The sequence below is a fragment of the Suncus etruscus genome, chromosome 7, assembly GCF_024139225.1.
Source record: "Suncus etruscus isolate mSunEtr1 chromosome 7, mSunEtr1.pri.cur, whole genome shotgun sequence".
NCBI classification, from domain to species: domain Eukaryota; kingdom Metazoa; phylum Chordata; class Mammalia; order Eulipotyphla; family Soricidae; genus Suncus; species Suncus etruscus.
The window spans coordinates 111,687,622-111,713,583 of NC_064854.1; positions in this window are offsets into that span (position 1 = coordinate 111,687,622).

Sequence of the window (25,962 nt, forward strand, 5' to 3'; positions counted from 1 at the left end):
CTATACAGTCATATCTCTTAGACACTTGACACAAAATAATCTCTCTAATACATGGGGAAACATAATGATGGAATAATGAAAGCCCAATGACAATGGAACAAAGAACAAAAGAACATGTATTCAGTATGAAACATCACATTTTAGGCAGATTGGGAATAGGACAAAAGGGGGTAACAACTATGGTAGAGAGAAAGGAGGAGGTGATGCTGAAAGATGGTTAAGCGTTATGCATGAAACCCTACCACAATACATTTTAAAATAGATTTATAAGATAAAAAAAATTTGGGGCCTGAGTGGTGAGACAGCCAAAAGGCATCTGCCCTATGATAGGTCTAATGTGCAGATCTGATTATAAAATGGAGGCCAGAGAATTAATGACTAGAATCTGAACAGCAAGGATGGAGCAGGAGTGTTGACAAAATCAGTGGATGGATGGAAGGATATTTTAACCTGGCCTTCTGGGTAGGTGAGTGGATGGAAAATTGGCTAGTTGGATATGTGACAAATTAGCGATGTCCAATTAAAGGATTCCCTTAGCCTGATTTTTTGCTTGTATAAAGATATTATTGGATTATGGGGAAATGGACTGGAAATAAGTACATCTGGATTTTAATCAGTCATATTAACAGTTGTAGGTGTAGGTTAATCCCTTTACAGGTAACCTAGAAACCTATGTTTATCAAATGTGTTGAGTGTTGGCTCTAGGGGCCAGAGTGGTGGCTCAAGTAGTAAGGCATTTGCCTTGCATGCATTATCCTAGGTCGGACCATAGTTCAATCCCCCAGTGTCCCATATGGTCCCTCAAGCTAGGAGCGATTTTTGATTGCAAACCCAAGAGTAACTCCTGAGCATCACCGGGTGTGACCCATAAAACAAAACAAAACAAAACAAAACAAGAAAGAAAAAAGTGTTGGCTCTAGATTACATTATTTCATTTCCTATGTTAGTTATTTCTTATTCTAACTCATATTCTGTTGTTTTGGGTGAGTTGTCTCTTTCTTCCTACTTTACCACTGTTGTAGAACAAGGCTAAATATAAATATTCTCTGAAAGGTTTTCATAAAGTTTGAAAATAATGTCAGCCAATAAGAAACAGTAAAATAAAAATTGACATTACTTTGTAGAAAATTTTGTCATGCTAGAATTAAATTGATGATGTTGAGTATAATAAAATGAAAAGATAATTTTATGTTTTAATCTCACTTGTCACTTTGGACTTTTAATTTTGCTAGCATTGTTATTAATCCTGTTTCCATTTTGAGATTAAAGTTTTTTCTAATCTAATCATTACTTAAAAAAGCCATTCAACTTAATCATTGCTCAAATATTTAAATTTATAAATAGCTGTATAATGAAAAATTAACATATGTACTAATTTTAAATTAAATTTTGTATCCAATCTTTAAAATAATTGACAGTCATTCTTCATTTACCCAGGCCTTTGTGTAATACTTTCCCTTTTGCTATGGTTTGGATTTAATAAGCCAGATCTTATAAAATGGAATGTGTGGTAAAGCTAAAGATATATGAGTTCTACAATTACATTAAAAGACTTTGGTTTCCATGTTGGTGTGTGTGTGTATGCGTGTGTGGTTGTGTGAGCACGCACACACACTTGTTTATAATCTACTGTTAAGATATCCAAAGTAGAGGTTCATATAACAGGAACTTAAATATATTTAACTCTGGTCAATAAGGCCTGAGGCCTGAAACCTGCTTGATGGTATAGGTTCTCTAGCACTCACCTGGAGTTAACTACAACATCGTTGGTAATGTAATCTCACAATTTTGTGAGAGATTCTAAGTCACAATTGTTTCTCATGGAAATGATAATATTTTTTGTTTGAAGCTACAAATTTGATAAGAATAGAAAATTAATGTGTGATCAAAATTAATAATTCTCATTGAATTTGGCAAATATACTGTACTCAGTCACATGAACTTTGGCAACTTAAATTTTTCTGACTTCCATATATACAGTCATATAAGAGGAATAACAAGCTCCACAAAGTCACAAAATGATTCACTTATATAACCTTTGCAATAAAACTCAATTAGAGTTTCTGTTTTGTTTTGTTTTAGCTTTTGGGCCACACCTGGCAGTGCTCAGGCTTACTCCTGGCTTTGTGCTCAGAAATCACTCCTGGTAGGCTTGGTGGACCAGATGGGGATTGAACCCGGTTTAGCCACGTGCAAGGCAAAGCGATGGCTCACACCTCTCAATTAATTTTTCTTAATCCACAAAGAAACTGTGAAAATATAAGCTGCCTAGCTACCTCATTCCTTGAAGTAATTCTACCTCATTTCTAAAGGAAGAGTCTTTGGGAAGTTGCAGAACAAAACAGAGTTCAAGTCCTTCCCAATAGTCAAGTCCTCAGGATCTTTACCCTGATGACCTTCGGTGAAGTAATCATCACATTTATTGCATGCATTTGTTTCTTTTATGCTTTTTTCTTTAGAAATAGATTTTGTAAGGCAAGGACCTTTATGCCTTCCTCACTGCAGGAGCACTGCCAACATGCAGTCACAGTTCAATACATTTCTTGCCTGCCTGACAGAAAGCAGAGGATGAATTTTCTGCCTTCATCATCTTGCCAAAAAATCTTTCAGGTAATGCACTTGATTAAAAATAAAGAACTCATCTTGAGCTTCAATGCAGGATTTTTCTGACATTCATTGAATTCAGGCTTGACTTGGGTGGAGAAGCTCTTGATAAAAGTCAGTGAAATTTACAAAAATGATTACAAATTCTCTAGTCTGGAAATTCTGTAAAGTGAGAAAGAGACCCAAAAACCTCAAGACCAGCAACACACTTTGAAGTCTCTGTGCCTAAAATGTTCTCCCTTTTCTGTCAATGTTAACATACTAGAAGGAAATAGAGGATGAGTTATTGGTTCATGAGTAGACACAGATATTCAGAGCTAAGATGAACTTTATATTTAAAAATTCTTGTTTGATGACATTAATTTTCCTCTACTGAACATTTAGTTTTTTTCACGTAATACTTCTAGCTTCTTATTGTTGTTTTTGCTGTTGTTGCTACTGTGTATTTGTGTGTGTGTGTATGTGTGTGTGTGTGTGTGTGTGTGTGTGTGTGTGTGTGTAAGAGAGAGAGACAGAGAAAAGGAGAGTGAGAAAGTCTCTCTGTGTGCATGTGTGTTTGGGGATTGGAAACTTGTGAGAGGAGAAATGAAATGAAGCAAGAATATGTTTGATTTTTTTAAGTGCCATTGTTCAAATATTTCAGTGCTACTTTCTGGAAATAAAAGCACATCACTCATTTTTACTTTGAGACTTCCCAATAACAGTTGTATGAAATAAATTATATTCTAAAGATGTTTTAAAAAATAACCTCAGCTCACTTAATCTTGAGCACTGTATGCAGACTTTCAACCCCAAAATTAGGTTAAGCCATTTTATCTATTTTACCTTTAAAGCAAACATCCTTCGATGAAAAATTAATGTCAAGTTTTAATAAATTGGGGCGAGGGGAGGATGCTGTTTTCTTTCATACTTAACCCTTCTTCCCTCAGGCATGATTCTAGAGCTGAATAAAGACAATATGTTCCAAACTGCCAATCACATTAGACTCCGTGTGGGCTGCTTAAAAGATGCAAATGGCTGTGGAAAGTGTTTCTCATCCTGCAATGATAAATGAAAGTGTGTCTCACCATCAATTTCAATGGAAGTCAAAGGAGGATAGGAAGAGTTGATAAATGAGGAGTTTTTGCCTTTTCTTGTTGACAAACATTCTGTAAGGAAACAGTGTTGAGGGATTTATTTCATCAGTCCCCTGACTAGGTATACATATTGCCTGTCTGTGGTACTCTGCTATAGCCTGCTATCATTGCTTAATAAGTCTTTTTATTCTTTTTGGTTTTCTTTGTGGTCATATACCCAGAGATATTCAGGTACCCAAAGGGTTATTACTACTACTGGCTCTGTACTCTGAAATCACACTTAGGGAGCAAGTGGGATGCTGGGGAATTGAATCCAGATTAGTCAATTGCAAGATAGTCACTATACTATCTCGCCAGCCTCTAGACAAGTTCTTTTGTGTTTGTTTGTTTGGTTTTTTGATTGGCTTTTGGGACACACCCGGTGGTGCTCAGGGGTTACTCTTGGTTCTGTACTCACATATTACTCCTGGCAGGCTGGGGGAACTATATGGGACGTCAGGGATCAGTCACGTACAAGGCAAGCATCCTATCTGCTGTGCTATCACCCTGGTCGTTTCTAGAAAAGCCTTAGACAAGCCTATAGAAAAGACATAAGTATTATGAGACTGATAATATAATATAGAAAAACTAATGGAGTTTTCATATATTTTACAAGTATGGATTATTTAATAAATAAATTATTTAATTGAATCAATGATATACAGTAACGAAGTTGTTCATGATTGAGTTTCAGACATACAATGTACAACACCCTTCATCAGTGCATATTTCTCACCACCAGTGTTTATTTTCCCTCAGGCCCTCCCACCTGCCCTCTTCCCTGCTTGCCTCTGCAGCTAACATATTTCTCTCTCTCTCTTTCTTTTTTTTTTTTTTCGGTTCTGAAATCAAATCATACTCAAGTGCAAAAAAGAAAGAGAAAGACAAAACAAAATAAAATAAAATAATATTGGAGACATCAACCGTAATCTCCACACCAAAATAAAGACGTCAAAAAAATAGATCATTTATTCTCCTCTTGCTGCTTTCGTGGTATGTGGAAGACTTCTACTTTATCTTGGATGGTAAAATCAGACCTGTTTCTAGAGATCTTGGTGGCTGTGCAGATCAGGGAATGGAGTTTATGGAGTCTTTCTTTGTGGTTCTAGCAGTTATGCTTCTTCAATGTCCTTTTTTTGTTTTTTATGTATTCTAGGTGTTTCAGAATAGTGCTACCATTCTGTGTTTTTCTTTTGTCTTCTGACTTACTTCGTTTAACATAACATGATCTAGGTCCTGAGTGCCGGCTGGGGAGGCAAGAGTGGGTTTCTCTCCTTTTGCTTGGCGTTTGAGCCTGCCACTCCCCTCAGAGACTCCTGAGTGCCGGCTGGGGAGGCGTGAGTGGGTTCTTCCTCTCCTTTTGCTTGGCGTTGTGGGCCTGCCATTCCCCTCAGAGACTCCTGAGTGCCGGCTGGGGAGGCTGGAGTGAGTTTCTGACTTTTGCTTTGGCGTTTGGGCCTGCCACTCCCCTCAGAGACCTCCTGAGTGCGGCTGGGGAGGCGTGAGTGAGGTTCTCCTCCTTTTGCTTGGCGTTTGGGCCTGCCATTCCCCTCAGAGACTCCTGAGTGCCGGCTCTCTCTCTCTCTCTCTCTCTCTCTCTCTCTCCTCTTCTCTCTCTCTCTTCTCTCTCTCTCTCTCTCTACTCTCTCTCTCTCTCTCTCTCTCTCTCTCTCTCTCTTCTCTCTCTCTCTCTCTCTCTCTCTCTCTCTCTCTCTCATCCTCTCTCTCTCTCTCTCTCTCTCTCATCTCTCTCTCTTCTCTCTCTCTCTCTCTCTCTCATCTCTCCTCTCGCTCTCTCTCTCTCTCTCTCTCTCTCTCCTCTCTCTCTCTCTCCTCTCTCTCTCTCTCCTCTCTCCTCTTCTCTCCTCTCTCTCTCCTCACTCTCTTTTTATTCTTTTTAGACAGCTTGGTTTTCAGTATTGTTACTGAAGAAGTATCATGCATATAATTTTATCTTTTTTTCAGCACCCAATTCTTGTCTAGTGATCAGTTTCAGCTATCATTGTCATAGTGCTTTATTCTCTGCCCTAACTGTACTACCCCACATTTTGTGACAAGTATGAATTATTAAAGGCCAAACGATGAACACATAAACACACATATTCAAATATCCATCTTTGATCCACTGCTTACCACAGAGCAGATTGTAATGATTATATCTGACACAATGTTAAATATTAATTAAGTCAAATTTATGACTTTTATTTCAGGAGTATATTTCTAATAAAATTTGTTTGTGCTACTTAGAAAATTTTGGTTGTTATTTTAAATGTATTACTTTAATGAGACAGATATCTTTTGATCTTTGCTCATATCCTAAAATATTCCTTGCTTTTCTATTCTTGCTTCTTTGCAAACATTCTTATGAGAATTCTCAAACCTCATCAGCCGTGTCTCAAAAGCTACTTCTTCTAATAAAAATGACTTACTTCCAAAACCAGTAGATTTTTTTTGTATCAACTATCAAAATATTATATGCGGCTTTGAAGTTTAGATGCTTTGGCACATAGGCTAAGCCAAGGGTAAATTTTGTCTAGTTACCATTCATCAACTGGATATTTGTTGAATTTTTATGCATACATTTTATTTCTGGGAACAGTGGGGGAATAATGTATTTCTATAAATCATATTTCATTAAATTTTATATATTTAAAAAGTAACTATTTGTATTACCTACCCAATATAGAAATAATAATTACCAACCTTTTTGTCACTTAGATAAAGTGGTATTTATTAATTTATTTATTTATTAATTTCCACTTTGAAATTTTGTCAAAAAAGAATAAAATGTCACCTGGGACATGACTGCAACCTCTTTATACTGATTAGTTCTTTATTTCTGTGTAACCTCTTAGACCTACTAAAGATATGTTATCTAGCCTCTGTGTGGTCAAAAATAGAACTAGTTCTTTAATGGAGAGACATCAGATGGAGTCCTATACCTGTGACTTTTCACAATTTAGTGTGTATTGGGAAATTAGCTTCTATAGAACTGGAAAACTGTTTTTCAGAGCAACATTGACCAAGAATTAGCAAGTGGTTCAGAGCTTGTGTCCAAGATCTTCCAGATAGTAGAGAAGTTTCTTGGCCGAATCTCTGTAACAATGACTGGTGTATGTCAAGCTTGGTAAAAAAAATCTAGACTTCACTTGTTTGTTCTGGGGGCCATATCCATTGGTGCTCAGGGAAATTAGTGGTCACAAATCAAATATTTTATGATTTCTCAGGCTAATCATGTGAAATGTTCCAAGTGGCCTAGGAGTAGTAGTAAGAACTATTAAATGGACATTGCAGATCCATTTTCCTCATTTTAAAAACTTATATATGGATTATATCTAGCAGTGATAGATATGAGTGGAAGGCCACTCTCAGCATAAGTCAGCCTGCTTCAGACTGACCATACTCAGGGGTCAGCACGACTATACCCAGTAGCTCTCAGGAGCCATCAGGGCAACACTTGGCCATGCTGGTGGGAAACATAATTCTTGGAATGGAACTGAAGGCCTTGTACATGCTATGCTAGTAATGTGGTTTTCCATTTGGACTCTCTCTTCAGTCCCTACCTCCCATGTATGCGTGTTTACTATCTACCTTTGTAAGGTGATTCGATGTTCTGCAAAAAACAGTGTGATTGTGAGAATGAAGAGGCCTCTAAGGTGGAAAGTCAAAGGAAACTTGACTTCCCTAAAACAAAATCAGATATGCTTAACCAGTTCTTCATCAAACAGTTTAGGGAACAGTTTCAAAATTCTAGTTCAAAGTACAATGAAGACAGAAATATAAAGAAAGAAAAACAAACAAACAAACAAACATGTGGGAGTGTGACCTAATTACTTCCCTTCCTTGTACTGGAGGAGGCAAGAGTCTTTGATGTTGGTTGCATTCTAGAATTACCCAGGGTATTAAAGATAACCATACTGAACCAAGGATCCAAATTACCACAGACTCTGATTTAATGCTCTTGATGGACCTTGGGTATCAGGATTTTGAGTTGATTTCTACGTGTAGATGAGATTGGGAAGTATTAGTCCAGACCTTTAGATAAGGTATGTGTATGATGGGAAGAAGGTTGCTCTTTAAATTCCATATCATCAGATGCCTTTTCTGCCTCACTTTCACCATATTTATTTTAACACCTATGCATTTTCTTTCAAGTTTATTTTTCTCCATCATACATAAATAAGAAAAGTACAGCCTTAGTTTGAAATATATCTAGCAAATCTGAAGCTTAAGCTAAACATTTGCCTTCATATTAGAATATGAAACATTTTTCCTCTGTCACTAAATAACATAAATGTATTGTAATAGACTGTGGGATATGAACTTATGTGTAACATGATCATTTATTACAAACAGCCCCCTACAGTTACACATTTTGCTTATTTTTTAGCTTGCGAACTTGAATATCATGTTACCTCATTTAAATATAAATATTTACCCACTTCTCTGAATTATTTCCTTAGGTAATTTTCCTAACCCTGAAAATTATTATTACAAATATAAGTAATTTTAAGAGACACTGTGTATATATATGTATGTGTGTATATATTTGGCAAGCTACCCTTCAACTATACTTACTTATAAACCCAACCCAATTAACATTATACTCCATAATTAATTCTTCCTTGTAATTGATAGATGATTTAAATTACCTGGAATAATTTAAACAGACTTTTCTTAAGGCCTATTTGATACACTGTACCTTTCAATGATGAGTATTGAATATGCTATGATATTAAAAATGTTTATTGTACATATACATATATATACATATATATATATTTTTTTACCTTCATTTATTATTGTTATTATTATTTTTATTTACCTATCTATTTTGGTCGATTTCTCTGTTTGGGTGTGATTATTGAAATCGTTGTCCCCAATTATACTTATTTTTTTCTCTTATTTAATCTTTTTTCGTTATGTGCTATGCCATGTTTCTTATTTCAAGACCATGGCGTGTTTTTGGTATGTTTGTTTGTTTTTGTTTGTCTTTTTTTGTTTTGTTTTGTTTTTTCGTCTATTTTTTGTGGTGCTTATCGATATAGCTGGAGTCCTCACTGGATAATTGACACTTTTTTTTGGTACTGGTGGAGTGTTTCACCTTCTTTTTCTCCTTCATCTCCCAAATCGATGATGAGAGCCTCTAGAAGGATTCCACCCATTTTTGGAGTATTAGACTCTTACCCCAGTTTATATATCTTCTCTTTTTCTGGCAAAACCACGCAACTTGAACTAGCTAGTCCTGCCTACAGTTAGAGGGGGAGATAAGGGAGGCATCAAGACCAAACAGGTGCAAGACTACTAAGTAATGGGTTGGATACAGAGGGGACCACATATTCTAGCCGCCCTGGGGGTGAGGGAAGAGGAAATGGGAGGTAGGACAAAAATGGAGGTGTAGGGAGGACAATTTGGTGATGGGAATCCCCCTGGTTTTATGTAAATATGTACCTAAAATGTTATTGTCAACAATATGTAAGACACTATGATCAAAATAAAAATCATAAAAAAAAAGAAAAGAGAATATGAGGATAGAAGCAGAAATGTAACAAAAGCTGAAGTTGGGAGGGATACAAGCCAAGGAATGTGGCGACCTCTGGAGCCTCTAGAAGCACAGAAAGGTGAAAAACTGAAATGGATTCAGAAGGATAGACCTTAGCAATAGCACAGCAGGTAGGGAGTTTGCCTTATATGTGCGTTTGGACCTGGGTTCATTTCTCAGCAACCCATATGGGACCCCTGAGCCTACCAGGAGTGATTTCTGAGTAATCCCTGAGCATCACTGGGTGTGCACCCCTCCCAGGAAAAAAAAAACAAAGAACACACAAAAAATGTTTATTGTACATTTCCAAAAGAATTACATTGTATTTGTCCATTTGTACGACTTTATTAATTCATTGAACTTTCCACATCAGTCTTACATATTACAGACAGAAAAAGTAAAAAGTGCAAATTGTGACATACTGTCTTATTTGACACACACACACACACACACACACACACTGATAAAAAGGAAAATGCATTTGAAGTAAGTCACACAACAAAAAGGCATAAAGAAAGAATAAAAAAAATCTCACATGATCCATGTGCAGAAATGACAGCAAGGCTTCTGCATGCCAGAGAGAAATTACTCTCTTCCTCTGTCAGATGAGATATTTTTTGCTTTCTGTGCAGTCCATCAGTTTACTCATGCTATGTGTCTTTTAAATATTTTCCTGTAAGGAATGTGATTTCCTATTATGCATCACAGAAATACAAAGTAAACATTTGCAAAATTTTGTTTGTCAAGATGTGAATGCAGCTGTTTATAGTATTTAAATCTAAAATAATTAAAAATGTCAAGCCATCTAAAGTTTTAGATTCATATAGTCTATCTCATGAGCTCATGAGTATATATAAACATACCTGCCTATACTGCTTTTTTTCCATCTGAACTACTTGGATGGATATTATTTTTTGGGGGGTGGGGACACACCCGGCGGTGCTCAGGGGTTACTCCTGGCTGTCTGCTCAGAAATAGCTCCTGGCAGGCACAGGGGACCATATGGGATGCTGGGATTCAAACCAACCACCTTAGGTCCTGGATCGGCTGCTTGCAAGGCAAATGCTGCTGTGCTATCTCTAGCCCCTTGGATGGACACTATTAATTAAAATATAGATATGTGGTAGCACAGAAATAGGATTATTTGCCTTGCATGCGGCCAAACCAGACGAACCTGGGTTTGACCCCATCACATCCCATATGGTCCTCCAAGCCTGCAGGGAGTAATTTTCAGAGTGCAGAGCCAGGAGTAACCCCTGAGTACTGTGTGGGTGTGGCCACCCAAAACAAACAAAAAAATATAAATATGTGATAAATAATTTTCCATCATATAAATAACTTGGTATTTAGCCTTGTGATAAAAATTAATTTTATTCAAATTTTTCTCTGTCAATACCTGCCAGTAAATTCCAATTAATGTACATTTTTAATTTTGTATTGTTTTTTGTTTATTTGTTTGTTTTGGGGCCACCCCTGGTGATGCTCAAGGGTTACTCCTGGCTATGCTCTCAGAAATCGCTGCTGGCTTAGGGATCATATGGAATGCTGGAGAAAGGAACACAGGTCAGTCCTGCATCATCTGCATGCAAGGCAAGCACCCTACAGCTGCGTTGTTGCTCCTTCCCCTAACCTACCCATTTTATTAATTTTTTTTAATTTCTAAAGTGAAATATCTAGATTGATCTTCATTAATTTGTGCAAAAGTATACTTGTCCGGCAGAATAGATGCCTCTCCTTCCCCAAATCTATCACAACCTAATTCCTAGAACCAATAGCTAAGGAGATTAAGTTGTAGATGGAATCAAGATTGCTAATTCAATTTATTTAAAATAGAGATATTGTTCTTCATTATTTGGTTGGACCCTGGGGAAAAAAAAACAGTGGTCCTTAAAATTAAAGTAGGGAGGCAAAAGAAGGAATATGAAGAGAGATTTGACTCCAGAAGAAAAGTCATAAAAAGGCCACAAAGAACTTCAATCTAATGACCTTTAAGATAAGAAGGGCCTATGAGTCAAGGTATCTGGGCGAGGCTATAGCTAAGGACAAGAAAATTAATCTTGTACTTGAGTATCCAGAACAGGTCATAACTACAAACATCTTAGAATTTAGCTCATTGTAATCTATGTCTATAAGTATAAATATTATAAACTGGTTTTAATTAAGCTACTCACTTTGTCATGCATCTTTTGAGGCAAATCCCACTATCAGTTCAGAATAATAAAATTGCCAAGGGCTGATTAATTTTGACACTAAGAAATCTTCTGAGGTCCCTTTGGAAAAGTGGGTGCACAAATTTTGGTTAAGGGAGACAGAGGCCAAAGAGTCAATTGAGTTCAAGTTCTGTCCTGTTTCTTCAAAGCAAAGGTGGAATACTTATACTCAATTTTTTGGCAAGACCTAATTTTCAGACAAAATAATTTACCAAATAGGCACAGGGGGCAAAGTGTTCAAGGCATATTCTCATTCAGAGCAGTTTCATTCTTGAGCTGCTTTAGCTATCTGAGTGAGGATCTTTAGCTAGAAGGTCAGTTTCCCAGAGAGTGGTATTATGTATTGTTTTGACTTTATTCCAATTCATGCATTCTAAAACTGGGGCCTTGAAATATTAACCCTGGATATGGACTGCATGTAAGCTAATAGCAAAGCTCAATATGAGAGTAGTAATTATTCCATAAGACTAAATAAAAGAAAACTGGAATCTATGCAATATATCCCTAATAAGGTGTATTTATAAATCTGAGTAATTTTTATGAGAGATTCTAAGAAATGCTAGTAATAATTATTCTGTAAGACTAAACAAAGAATATTTGAATCCATGCAAATGTTAAATCTGAGCAATCTTTAAAATGTCAGCTGAAGTTATGTCCCAATTAATATTTATGCTAACATTCCGACTTTATCCTGGATACCTCATGGTAGGCAACCAGGGTTTTTCAGGGCCCTAATGCCTGTGAATACATGTTAACTCTCCAAACTCCCTTTCTTACAGGTGCTGTTATTAAAACCTACTACTACTGGTAGCTTTAAAAAATTCCTACAAATAGTAGACAACTTTAAAAAGACCCACCCCTGGGTAGCTAGGACCTTTTCAAATTTGGTGCCTTCCTAGGTCTCAGAGTCTGTTTACATGGGGATTATGTAAGCAAAAACAGATAATTTTTTAAATTTAGTTTTAGGGTAAACATATGGCTTCAGAGGTTTCATTTGATCGATTTCTAATGATTCAAGAGGGGAGGACTGAAATACCATACAGCATTATTTGAAAGACTCACATATAACATGAACACAGCTAGTTGATAATAGTGGTCTAGACAATATTTATATTTAAAGTACAGTTTCTTTTCTCCAACCGTCCATATTTCTCCAGTCCTAGTTATAATAAACTATACTTAACTTTGCTTGAATTAGGAACCACAAACCCCCTTCTTCCTTTCCTTTCTGAACAAGAAGCTGTAAAACTAGCATGTGACATGCATGTGGTTCAGTTCTGGCCAATGAGTGAAATTCTGCCAGCAGTCCCTCCTTTCCCCTCCTTCTAATGAAATCATGCCTCCAAAATAAAACTTTAGGTAGTCAGAGAAAAAACCAAAAAAAAAAAGAGTCATAAATATTAGTCCTGACATCAGGTAGTCCTGAACAACACCAGATTTCTTATTAGTTAAGAAAAAAACAGTTTTCTCCTCATTTAAGTTATGTTAGTAATACTATCATAACCTAGAATTGGTAGAAATTTGTTCTATTCCTATTGGTACCCCACCTCTCTTCCCCTGTCAATATAGTACTACTCACTCGTCCTTAGGTTACATCAGTGCTTCTCAATCATTTTCTGTCATGCGCCCCTAGGAAGAAGAAACATTTTTCGCGCACCCCCCGTGTGACTGTAAATAGTATCTTTATTAAAAATAATAATCTGTAAAACAAAAATATATAAAATAATTTAGGCTGATTTTTTAGTCAGAAGGTGATATCTGGATTAATGGCTACAATGAGCACATTTTGCAATGCATAGCTTTTACGAAGCGGGGTTTGAAGCAGGACACAGCAACTCTCAGCTGCAGAGACATACAGAGACATAAACAAGGGGCTTAGCTTGTTATGACAGTGTTTGCCAAGGTAAAAATGCGCCACCCCTTTCGCGCTCCCCTGGGGGGGGGGCCGCGCCCCCACTATTTGAGAACCACTGGTGTTACATGCTTCATCAATTTCCTCCCTGCATTTATGGGCTCATGGAAACTCTCCTCCCTTACTATTCCCTCCAACATCATCTGACCATCAACTGGTATTTCACACTGTGCCATGTGTGTTGGTCGTTGATTCTCACTAGAGAGCAATGTCTGATTAAACACTCCGAACAAGAAGGAAAAAAAATTCTGAAGTATATGATCTAGTAGTCACTAGCCACATATACCTACCAAGCATTTGTAATGGAGTATAAATGCAACTGGAGGGAGCGTAAGATTCCTGTGGTTGTTATTATCCATAACATTATTAAATGCTGTGATTATTCAAGTGGTACTAGGGATAGTTACATAGTAAGCAAATAATGTTTGCCGTTGGCAACACTAGAACATGTCTATAAGTCCTAGAAGAAAATAATAATTAGCAAACAATATTCTATACCAAAGGGTAAATATAAGTTGCCTAATAAATAATTTCAGAATAAACTTTCACACCATGTGTCTCAAAGCTCAGAAATATGCCTGCTAGAAATAAATTTGTAAAGAAAAATAAATGAAATACCTGGAGTATATTGCAGATAATATGAACTATAGCAAAATGACTAAAGGAACTAGATTTTGAGCCAAAAGTTACTGTCATGTTGAAGGGAGTATGTTCAAATAGTTTCATGGTTTTTGTTTTGTTTGTTTTGTTTGTTTTGTTTTTGTTTTTTTTATCAAACCAGCAGTGCTCAGGGGCCATTTCTGGCTTTATGCTCAGAAATTGTTCCTGGCAGCTCGGGGACCATATGGGATGCCGGGTTTCGAACCACTGTCCTTCTGCATGCAAAGCAAATGCCCTACGTCCATGCTATCTCTCTGGCCCTAGTTTCATGTTTTGTATTGAAAATGAAGAAATTGGGGTTCTGTAGCTGAAATCATATATTTGGAGGGAGGTTTGGGGCAACACTTAGTAGTTTTTCGAGTCTACTCCCTGCTCAGTGGCCATTCTCAGTGGTGCTCAGGAGACCAACAAGTACTGGAGGTCAAATCCAGTACTTCTGCATGCGAAGTATATGCTCAGAACTCTGAACAATCATTCCAGCACAATATCGTATTTTAAAATATTAATAATTGGGGCCGGGCGGTGGTGCTAGAGGTAAGGTGCCTGCCTTGCCTGCACTAGCCTTGGACAGACCGCGGTTCAATTTCCTGGCGTCCCATATGGTCCCCCAAGCCAGGAGCAACTTCTGAGTGCATAGGCAGGAGTAACCCCTGAGTGGTACCGGTGTGTGGCCCAAAAACCAAAAATAATAATAATAATAATAATAATAATAATAATTTTAAAAATCACACTGGGTGATACTCATAAAAGAAATGTCTTCATCAAATAGTCAATGGGCCCCAAGTTTCAGATCTGTTTCATGGACTAAATTTTACATTATTCCTAATCTTGCTCCTTTAGATCTTCTAGCCTCAGTCTGCTTTCATTCTTTCCCATGTACTGTGCTGTAGTAAACTGAGGCCACTTGTAGTTTTCCCCCAAATCCTGCATGCCTATGTCTTTACGTCTTGAATTCTACTCTTCTCCTTATTTCTACAAACTCTCCCACTACATATTCGAATACCCTCTTATCTTCACATAAAAACCCTATTATTTTTCTTCAGGGCTCAGCTTAAATTTTCTTTCTTCTCAAAAGTCTCTTTTGATTCTGTACACAGTAAAAAGTGTAAAATATAACCTCGGTGTTACAGCTTATATTTTATTTATTATATGGTATTTGAATAGTTGCCTACAACCGAGATTTTTTTTACAAGTGTTGCCAAGTGTTATGTAAGTGTCACCAAGCACTATGTTAGGTGATTTATATATCATTTTGTGCTCAAGAATTTACATATTTTACTACCAGGGTATAGTAATTTTGTCTCCGTTGATAGTAATTTTGTCTCCGTTGATAATGTTCTTCTCTGTAAAGAGTGGGTAATGATAGTAGTAACCAACTCTTAGGATGGTGAAGAATAAAAGACACAATGTACATGAAATGTTCATAACTAAATGCACAGCTCAGTAAACATTGGTGATTATAACCTTTGCTTTTCTTACCTGAAACTATGTCAGCTATACTTTATCAAGCCTATTTAATCACAAGTTAATATACTTATTCCTAAAAATTATGATGATAGTAATTATGCTTATATCACATAGCTTTTTTTCCTGGTAATTTTTGAAAATTTTTTCCTGGTACTTTATTCCTTTTTGGCATCATCTAATGATACCTCTAGTTGTAGATGCATCTCATCCTATAAATTCAAATAGAGAGAAAAAATTGCTCAGAGTAACTCCTTGATAAATTCTGCATCTGTGCATATACTATATAGCCAGCTCATTATCTAGCTTAACATTGAAATGTGGTAAAATATATATATATATATATATATATATATATATATATATATATATATATATACGAACATTTTCTCTAAAGAAGCAGTTTGAACTCAGGCTCACACTAAAGGAAGAACAATGTTTTAACAAAATAAGCTAGAAGATGCATATAGAATGGGCAGTTGGGGTAGCATGACAATTATTTCTTAAGACACAGTCATTTGGTATAAAAGCCTGAAGCAGACCCAAGTATCATTCTTCATAGTACTCGGATTCTAAAGATGCTACAGAGTACAGTTGCCCTCCATGAAAGTCAAATCAAAGAGGAAAAGCTACTGACCTTTTTGAAAAAACCATTGCTCTTGGGAGTTTCTGCTTGCCTCTTTTTTATTTCATCCATTGAAAATCCTCCAATATATAGAACTATTTTAGGTTCAAAATAGCAAGCCTGTATCTCCCAAAAGAATATCTCCATTTCTTGGATGAATAACCTTCATAATGAGATGAGGTTCTTACATTTTGGGAATTCTCAAAAGTGTTAGAAACTCATAATACATTTTTTTTATTTCCTTGCGGGGAAATGAATTTCTTTTATTCTGAGTTTTGTTTTTGTGTTAAGAACACTTAGCAAAAGATCTACTTTCAACAAATCTTAAGTGCACAACACAGCACTTTTAACTACAGGCATGAAATTGTTTAAAATGTATAGAAAACTTATTCAATTTTTATGACTGGAACTTTTTCAGACCATGGCAATCACCATCCCATGCTTTATATGGGTTTAACTATTTTATGTGGAATCATATATTATATATACGTGGAATCATTAATCACTTTTCTTCCTTGACAGGGTTTCACTTTTATGTCCTCTAGGTTCATTCGTGTTATTATACATGGTAGTATTTTTAAGACTAAGTGATACTACATTTATCTATCAGACTTATATATTGTTTTGACATCTTAACCATTGTAAATAAAACTATAACAAACATGGAAGAGCTAATTTCTCTTTAAGGTCCTGATATTGATTTTTGTTTTGTTTTGTTTTGTTTTTGGGCCACACCCGGTGACATTCAGGGGTTACTCCTGTCTATGCTCTCAGAAATCGCTCCTGGCTTGGGGGACCATATGGGATACTGGGAAATCAAACAGCGCTCCATCCTAGACTAGCACAGGCAAGACAGATGCCTTATCTCTTGTGCCTCTGCTCCGACTCCTACTGATTTTTTTTGAAGTATGTCTAAAATTGGTATTTAGGGATCACACGATAAACATATTTTCATTTTATTTGGGGAAGCTTACATGGAAGTTCTTAGGAAAAGCTATGGCTCAGTGCTTGGAGAACAATACTGGTGGTACTAAAGGTAATAATGGGTCAAATATATGCCTATTGAGTGAAGAGCATATGTTCAGCCCATGAATTACCTTTTTTTTTAATATTGGGGGCTACCCACAAATATTCTTAGGGCTTGCTCCTGGTTCTTTGCTCAGGATCACTTTCGGTTGTGATCCAGAGATGATATGATATTCCAGGGATAGAATCCAGATCGACCAATTTCAATGCAAGTGCCCTGTCCACTGTTTTATTTCTCCATTCCATTTTTTCTGAGGAATTCTCTGCTTTTTTAGTCCCACATGATTTGTATTCCCACCAATTAGTGTATGAATTCCTGTTGTCATACTGTAAAATAACATTTTCCTTTTACCTTTTCCGAGTTAATTAAAAACAAGTATCCCTTGGTTAAATCAACCCCTGATCCTAGGGTTAAATTATGGCTAATAAAGGTGGCAGGGAAAACAGCAGAAATAAAGAAACTTGGCTGGCCTCGGTAAGATCTAATAGTTTGCTCAAGAACCTCTGCTGGCCTAAAGTATATTTTTCCCATAATTTTGTCTGGTTTCCTTGTGCACATCTCCCTTGTTTGTCAAACCTGTCCATTCCCAGGTCAACACGGACATGAAACAGATGATACCAGGAAACTGAAAGTGGCTGAAAGCATGCTGCAGGGTGGCAGCCGTCAACTCCCAGAAAACTAGCCAATCAGTAAGCTCCAGAATTTACCCCCACAGATACATTTTTTTTTAAACCCTTACCATCACTTGATCATATTTTAATTAACTGTACAAAAAACTGGTATTTCAATTGATTGAACTTACCTAATTACTAATAATATTACCTATGTTATGGTCATTAGTAGTTTTATTGTATTCTTAGAGAAATGTTTATTCAAGTTGCTTGCCATTTTAAAACGAGTTATTTGTTTCTATGAAAATTATACATGTTTCCTATATTTAAAAATTAACTCATTCTCAAAAAGGATTATGAAATACCTTTTCTCATTCCATAAGTTACATTTTACTAAATATTTTAGTTTTATGTACCACAATTTACTGATTTTTACTTGTGTTGTTTCAGCTAATGGTATTAAAATGAATAAAACACTGGCTAAAATATCATTATGACATTTCCTCCAAGGTTTTTTCTGGAAGTTTTAAACACTCAACACATCAAAAGGCATGGAATTCAGAAAAAAAAAACAGTGATAAGAGAGAACGTTATAGAATGATGCTTTAAAAAACATTTTCCTCAAGAAACTAAAAATATAAGTACAAACTAAATCACAGTTAAGAGAAAACATGAAATAATGAAGATAAAAATAAATAAATTTATAGACTAGAAAAACATTAGGAAGAGTGTCAATGAACTAATTCTTGATTATTTAAAAGATGAACAAATGCTTTATTACATTAACTAAGAAAAATAAGTTAAGTATAATTTAAAAGAATGTGAAAATATAACAACTGATACCATAGGGGAAAAAAAGCATGATGGACTGGGGCAGAACTTATCCTGGGACTAATAAGAAAGAACCTAGCCTAGACTTTGGCCTAGGATTTTTACAAAAACCAAGATCTCTAATTCCAAAGATTTGACCAAGATCTCTAATTCCAAAGGTTTGACGTTGACGACTGCACCTTTTACTGAGCAGAAGTTCTGGAATCATAACTCTATCCTAGGCTTTGTCCTAGGGTCTGTGCAAAAATCAACACCACTAATTACAGAAGACTAATTACAACAGTGATGGAACAGAACTTCTAGAACTGTAAATAAAAACTCTATCCTAGACTTCGTCCTATGACCTGTGCAAATTACCAAGATCTCTAGCTACAGAGGACAGATTTTATCATCCAAAATTGAGCAGAAAGTTTCCCCAGCACCATAAAAAGACCTTGGGGTGTGAAAATGAGCATGTACAGAGCCTGTGGTTGTTCCCATGATGGTATGCACCAAGGGTGAAGAAATCCTGTATCTCTTAGGCCAAGGAAATTCCCTTTCTAAGTTCCCCAATATTTACTATGCCTATGCAAAAGAATAAAAAAAAAAAGCACAAAAAAGAGAATAGGATCATCACAGAATGCTCTGGTAGAGAAAAATCATGATGGAATAATCTGTTGTCTGGCTTAATGAGTAGAGACTTTTGGTATTTATGTCATCTGTAACTTGCATATACTTATATATAATAACACATTTCTTTTATAAACCTTATAGACATTTTATAGGCATTTAATACCTCAAAATAAAATATGAGAATTCTGTTCTTAAATTCCCTGATATCAGAATTTTTAAACCAATTAACTTTTTTTTGCTTTCTATCATTTAATTATTATATTTGTCTGAATAAAAATTGAGTTCCTGTGGGGGGAAATAAAAAACTTGCCACATCACCCTCCTTCCCTTTTATTTCTTTTATAATTTATTTTTCTTTTTTTTTAGTTTTATTCTTTTTTCTCTCATTCTCATGGCTATTATTTGGTAGTAGTTTTGTTTTAGTTGCTGTTGTGCTTTTCTTGTACTTGTTGGTTTGGTTTTTGTTGTTATTGTTGTTGTTGTTGTTATAGTTGTTAATGTTTTTCTTTTTCCCCTCTCTTCTTTTAAATTGATACTTACAACCTCTAGACGGACTCCTCCCCATTTTTTTTCTTTTTTCTTTTTTTTCCCAACAGAACCATATAACTTGAATTATCTTGCTCTGCCTCATAAATTGAGGGGAAAAATAGATGGTACCAGGACCAAACAATCATATGAACATTGAGTGGAAATAGAAAATGATCAGACCTAAATACCAAACCCAAAGTCAGTGACAACAGAATTGATACCCAATCGACAATCTACAACAAGCTATACACAGAAGGGACCAGTTACACTAGCTGTTCGGGGGGCAAAAGAGGGAGATGTGGGACGCATGTAGGGAACAGGGGTGGAGGGAGAACAAACTGGGAATGGCCCTGATTCATTGTCATTATGTACCTTAAACATTACTGTAAAATATTTCTAATTCATTTTGGTTACAATAAAAATTACTTAAAAAAAGTTTGATGAAGTACTTATATTAACAATGAATTTTATATGAAGAAATAAGATAACCAAGAAGAAATGGTTAAATAACTAGAAACATGCATCTTAGTTGGCCGTAAGTAAATAGAATATCTCAATAGATCAATATTATGAGCGAGTCTATGGAATAAGTAACAAAAATATCTACTAACATATAAAAACTCAGTACCAGATCATTTCATTAGTGAATTAGTGAATCCTATCAAACAAATAAAGTGAAAAGTTGCCAATCATAAAATATTTTGAAAAGCTGAAGGAAAAGTAATACTTCTAAGCTCATTACTGACATCATTACCTTGATACTAAAGTGAGACAATAATACTCTAGAAGACTTAGAAAATTAATACAGTGGTCGAGATGCTTGCCTTACATGTATTAGACTTCAGTTCATTCCCTGAAATAACAATCCATCTATTAAGCACTACCAGGAGTGATACCTGAGCTACTAGGAATAAGTCTTTAATAAAGTAAAGGCAATTTATAAAAAAATTCAATAACCAAAATTAATTGTAATATGTTAAAATCTGTTTTTTCTTAGAAAAAAGTCAAGAATAAAAATCAATGCTTATCACTTCTATTTATAGTACTAAATACGATTCAAGTCCCAGCTAGCTCATTTAATCTTCATTAATATTTTAATGACATTTTTTAACAGAAATAGAAAAAATCTGAAGCACTTTTTCACAGCAAACAAAACAAAGTATCTTGAATAAGTAAAGCAATAGTAAGAAAAAAATAAATGGAAGCATCAGATGTCTTTATTTCGAAATATATTGCAAATTTGTAGTAATTTAAAAAGTATGGAAATGGCATAAAAATAGACCAATAAATCAATGAATTATGATAGAGTCTAGAAATAAAACCAAGTTTGTACACTTAGACTTAATCTTTCAAAAATTGCCAAGAACACACAATGAGGAAAAGTACATTCTTCAACAAATGGTCTTGGGAAAGTAAACTATTTATATACTATAGAGTGGGACTAATATATCCTAAATGAGATTAAAAATGGCTCCAGCTTTAATGTCAGTTTCCTTGTACAGATATTGTAGCATACTTATGTAAACTATCATCACTGGGAGAAAAAAGGAAGGATATGCTACAGATCTCTATATTATGTCATAACTATACATAAATCTATAATTAATTCAAACATTGAAAATTTAAAAATAATTTAATACACATATAGCAACTTTTTTAGCAATTATCTTTTCTATGCAATATACAGTAATTTTTGTACCATAAAACTCACATCCCCCCCACCCCCGAAGTACATCTTATGGAGCAAATGCCACCTGGAGCTGAAGCATGAATGCGGGGGAGAAGAGCATCTAAAAACTATGTGTGTCTATGGTTAGATACATCTTATAGAGTTAAAATATGTTATATTTTGGATTATAACTACCACAATAATTTTAACTAGATATATCTTAGGGCATATTTAGTTTCATAGTAAAATTGAGTGAGTGGAAAGCACAGCTGAAAGCTGGCAATATCAGCAGAAGAGGATGGGACAAGCCCCCATTCTACCAAAGTCCTGCAGCCTGCATCCATCACCTAAATTACCATTTTGCCTATAGCCCTGCTTCCCCACTATTCTACAACTCTCTGCAGTCTCTGTCTCTGACCAGACAACAATCTGGTCAAAACTCCACATATGCTATATTTGGGATGACATCATCAGGTCTTTGTTATGTAAGTGTGTGCACCCTACCCTTGCCTTCTTGTACTTATGGAAGACCTCACAGCTAAAAAATTTTTTGCATAAGCCACAGCATCATAACTAGTGTTTCCAATCTCTGAACCATGCAGCTGCATTTGCAGCTACATTATGACTTCATTTTTGCTTAATACTGTCGTCTGTATAAAAACACAACATTTAGATGCCGTCTACATGTCGAAGTTACTTAACATTCAGAAACAAATGTAATAACAAAATGGTCAGCTAGCAGCAAGATCTTACTAAACCTTCTGACAGTTATTTAATGACCACATTGGTACTACAATAATTTTCACAAATTTGTCACTGTTCTTCTTTATTTTTCTTTCATTTCTTTTATTATTTTTTCCTTTTAACTCTTTTAAAATAATTTTGATCAATTATCTGGAAATAAGTGTATTGTGATCAACTATAGCAACTATGTGATTTATAGTAAATTAAAAAAATTGAATGGAAAGTATAGAAATTTTCTACATTTGCTCTTCTTTTACACATGGATAGCCAATACCTGCCATCAGAATGGCACATTATTACAATTGTTTGATCTATATTTACTCATTATTATTTTGGTGTAATTCAGCAGTTTAGCTCAAATACCAAATAGGAGATCATGTGAATAAAGGAAGTGACCTGAGTGTATTACAATAGAATGAGGCAAACAACTCCAGATATAAAAGATAACATTATTCTCTTCTGGTTCAATGTTGCCATATCATGAGATAAGCTAAGTTCTCATGGAGAAAAATGTGATTCATTGAGAAAAAAAATCACACTTAAAATTTATTCACTAAATTCTTCAAAACAAGCAGATGAAAGAACTGTATAACCTAAATAAAATGTTCATGAGATAAAGCCAATTTGTGGACTAAAGTGTGACAAGGTTTTTACTGCTAGTATATGATTCATTATGTAGTTGTAAAATATATTTAAATAATATGTGAATGAAAATATAGATTTAATATTAAAAATGAAAAATTATACAGATAACAAAAATTAGTCCTCAAATATGGAAGAATTGAACATTTATTCTTCTGTTGGGATGAGGGCATTCCTAGCACCTAAAAGCACATTCTTTTCACTGGAAGAATCATTCTCTTATGGCAGGTTTTTCATTAACTCTTCTTTCCCTAATGTTTCTGGAAACACTATATTCCTGTTTTCTTAACCTTCTGTGCATCTGGGATGAGGGCACTAACTGACATGCCACCAGTTAGAAGGGCTAGACAAATTGAAAACATGATAGTAAGAATCAAAATATCTCAACTTTTTGTTAGATATTTTATTCTCACTACTTTGAGAAGTAGTGTCACTTTTAAGGGATCAAGGGGTATAGGAAAATAATCCAAAAGCTCACGCTTATAGCATCCATGACACATGTATATGCCATATGTGTCATGTGTATGACCATAGGTGGAAACTACTGTACCTACCCTTCATAGGATCAGTTCTGAGGGCTGGTTTTGAGCATCTTTCCTGAGTGATATTACCTAAATATAGTTCAATTGACAGAGATTTTCTGCACCATTGACTTGATTCAAATTAGAATTGCATTATTATTCAAAATAGGGAGCCATGACTGATATAAAGGGATGCTAGCATTAGTATTCAATAAAGGGTAAGCAAAAGAAGAAATAGGGAGTGTTATGTTGAAATGAATGATTCTTAACCTACCCATGTGTTATTCAAACACTTGCTACACTTTATTTCTGCTAGCTCCTCCATCTGCAACACCTTCCCTACTTTCCATTTATGAAAAAGCCTACCACATATTTAGTTAAACCTAAATATATTTTCAATTCTAAATTTGGAAATGCTGATCATTTCTGGAATCAATATATGCATCCTGCCATACAGTTTCCACTGAGCCTAAGGGTTGAAGTAAATGGAAAAAATTATACACTAAAAGTTCAGAATTTTCCAGCCTGTCTCCTCTTACCTGAGGGCAATTTATGCGTCTATATTGTTTATTCATAATCAAAGACTGATTAAAATGTACAAGGTATTCAATTAGTTCTTGTTGAATGAGAGAAGAAACCATTTTAAGGAGGTGTTTTGCTGACAGCATCTCTATTTCTTTTCTCTCTTTATTTTTAATACCTTTCTCCAGATTCCCTTGTGAATGTTTGTACAATCATTTCCCCATTTAAACATTTAGTTATTTCCAAGTAAAACCACTTACAGTCAATCTACTCATCACATGGTCTGCACCTTGAGTTGTCAAGCTAACAACTCCTGTAAAAGAGAGCTATTATTTATTTCTTGGTGCAGCACCTGCATGGTTAACAGCTTGGAAAGAGGCCCCAAAAATCCCTGCTCAGCAGCCCCAGTTGTGATTTAGCATACTGCCTTCAGAAATGAAAAGAGGCCCAAAATCATTGAGGGTTCAAAGTCTTTTGCTTAAAGTCTGAAAAAATCTCTCTTTTGAGAAGCAGACATCTGACAGGAGCTGCAAAGTTGGCAGATCTAATTTCAGACTACCTAGAAAATAAAAATAGGATCCCAAGTTCAGCTGTAATGGTTTTAAGAAGGCTGGCAAGCACAAGTGTTTATGAGCTGTGATTAGGCAGGCAGCTCCTTCTCAAAGCAACCCAGACCTTGGGGGCCTTCCCCCTTTTTTCTTCTTTCTCTTTTTCTCTTTCCTCCACTGGCATTCTCAGCATGACAGAATTGAACTTAACTCAGCTCATCAAGTCTAACAATCTCATTTTATAGATGAACGAGCAGCAAGAGAAACAAACTACTCTGTAAAGAAGACACAGTAAAGATAAATTGGTAAGTATGAACATCATAAGCAGTTGATTGGTTCCCTGCAAGTAAAGTAATGAGTAAAAAGAGAAGATTCCCTACTTTTGCTTTTAACCTTTGTTGATATCAGACGTTATTGGTCTCAGATCCTAAATCCTACAATATGACCTGGAAATTCAATATTTTCAAAATGGTCTGATCAACTCTGCAAGGAAAAAAATTCTACATGAGGTATCGAATTTTCTAATAAATAGATTTTATCATAATTATTTCTTTATTATAGAGGACATATGCTACAGTGCCTTTGTACTTCTTGTGGTGCTAAGTATAGACACAAACAAGGGTTTTTCTGAGGTCTAGAAATACTCCCACTTCAGCTATTTCCCTGCTTTTCAATCATACTTCCTTGATCAACAAGTATTAGATTTAAAAAAAGAACAGTAATAGAACTAGAGAAAGTTCACTAGGTAGAGAATTTTCCTTGCACAGAACTGAATAAGTGTGATTCCTCTTTTTTCCCCTTATTTTCCCTTAATCCTATTAGAACTGAACCCTGAGTGATGAGCCAGGGAGGTAAGTTCTGAGCTCTATTGGCTTTGGCCCCCAAACCAAAAAGTTCAAGAATTAAAATTATATTACTTAATTCATCAATATAAATTCAAATATTACTTGTACATAGGAGGCATCTTCTAGTTTGTATGATGAGCCTCACAGACATACCCTTTCTTTGAAAAAAATTTTGCACACTATTGGACAACCCACAATCCTACTCTCTTGGCATATTTTGTTATCATGATTAATTTCCCTACTCAGAGTGGATCACATCAGGGTCAAGACCCATTTAAAACTGGACAATAGATTCCCTTCTCTATAAATTTTGAAATCTAAGATGTAGAGCAAATGTAAGTTATCCAGAGCCTATCTCTTTCAGGGGAAGAAGAACATAATCTAGATGTGGTGAAAAGGTTTTTGCTATGAATATTGAAAAGAAGAAAGCTAGTTGAAGGATAATGAAAGAGAAAAATAATAATGGAAGTAGAGAGTTAAACAAAGGGACGAAACTGAAGAGTGGGGTAAGAAGGAACGGAGAATAAAACAAAGAAGAGAGACAAAATTAGAGAAAAGAATACACAGAGGAATAGGGCCGTAAGAAAGAGAAACAGATTAAAAGATTAAAAAACAGTCAGAAGAATTCATTTGAGAAGCCAGCTGCTTTGGGAGGTTCTATGGAAAACACACTGTTCTCTCAATAATTCCTCCCCCTTTTATAATTTGAGCTTTTGTTGTTTTCTAATTG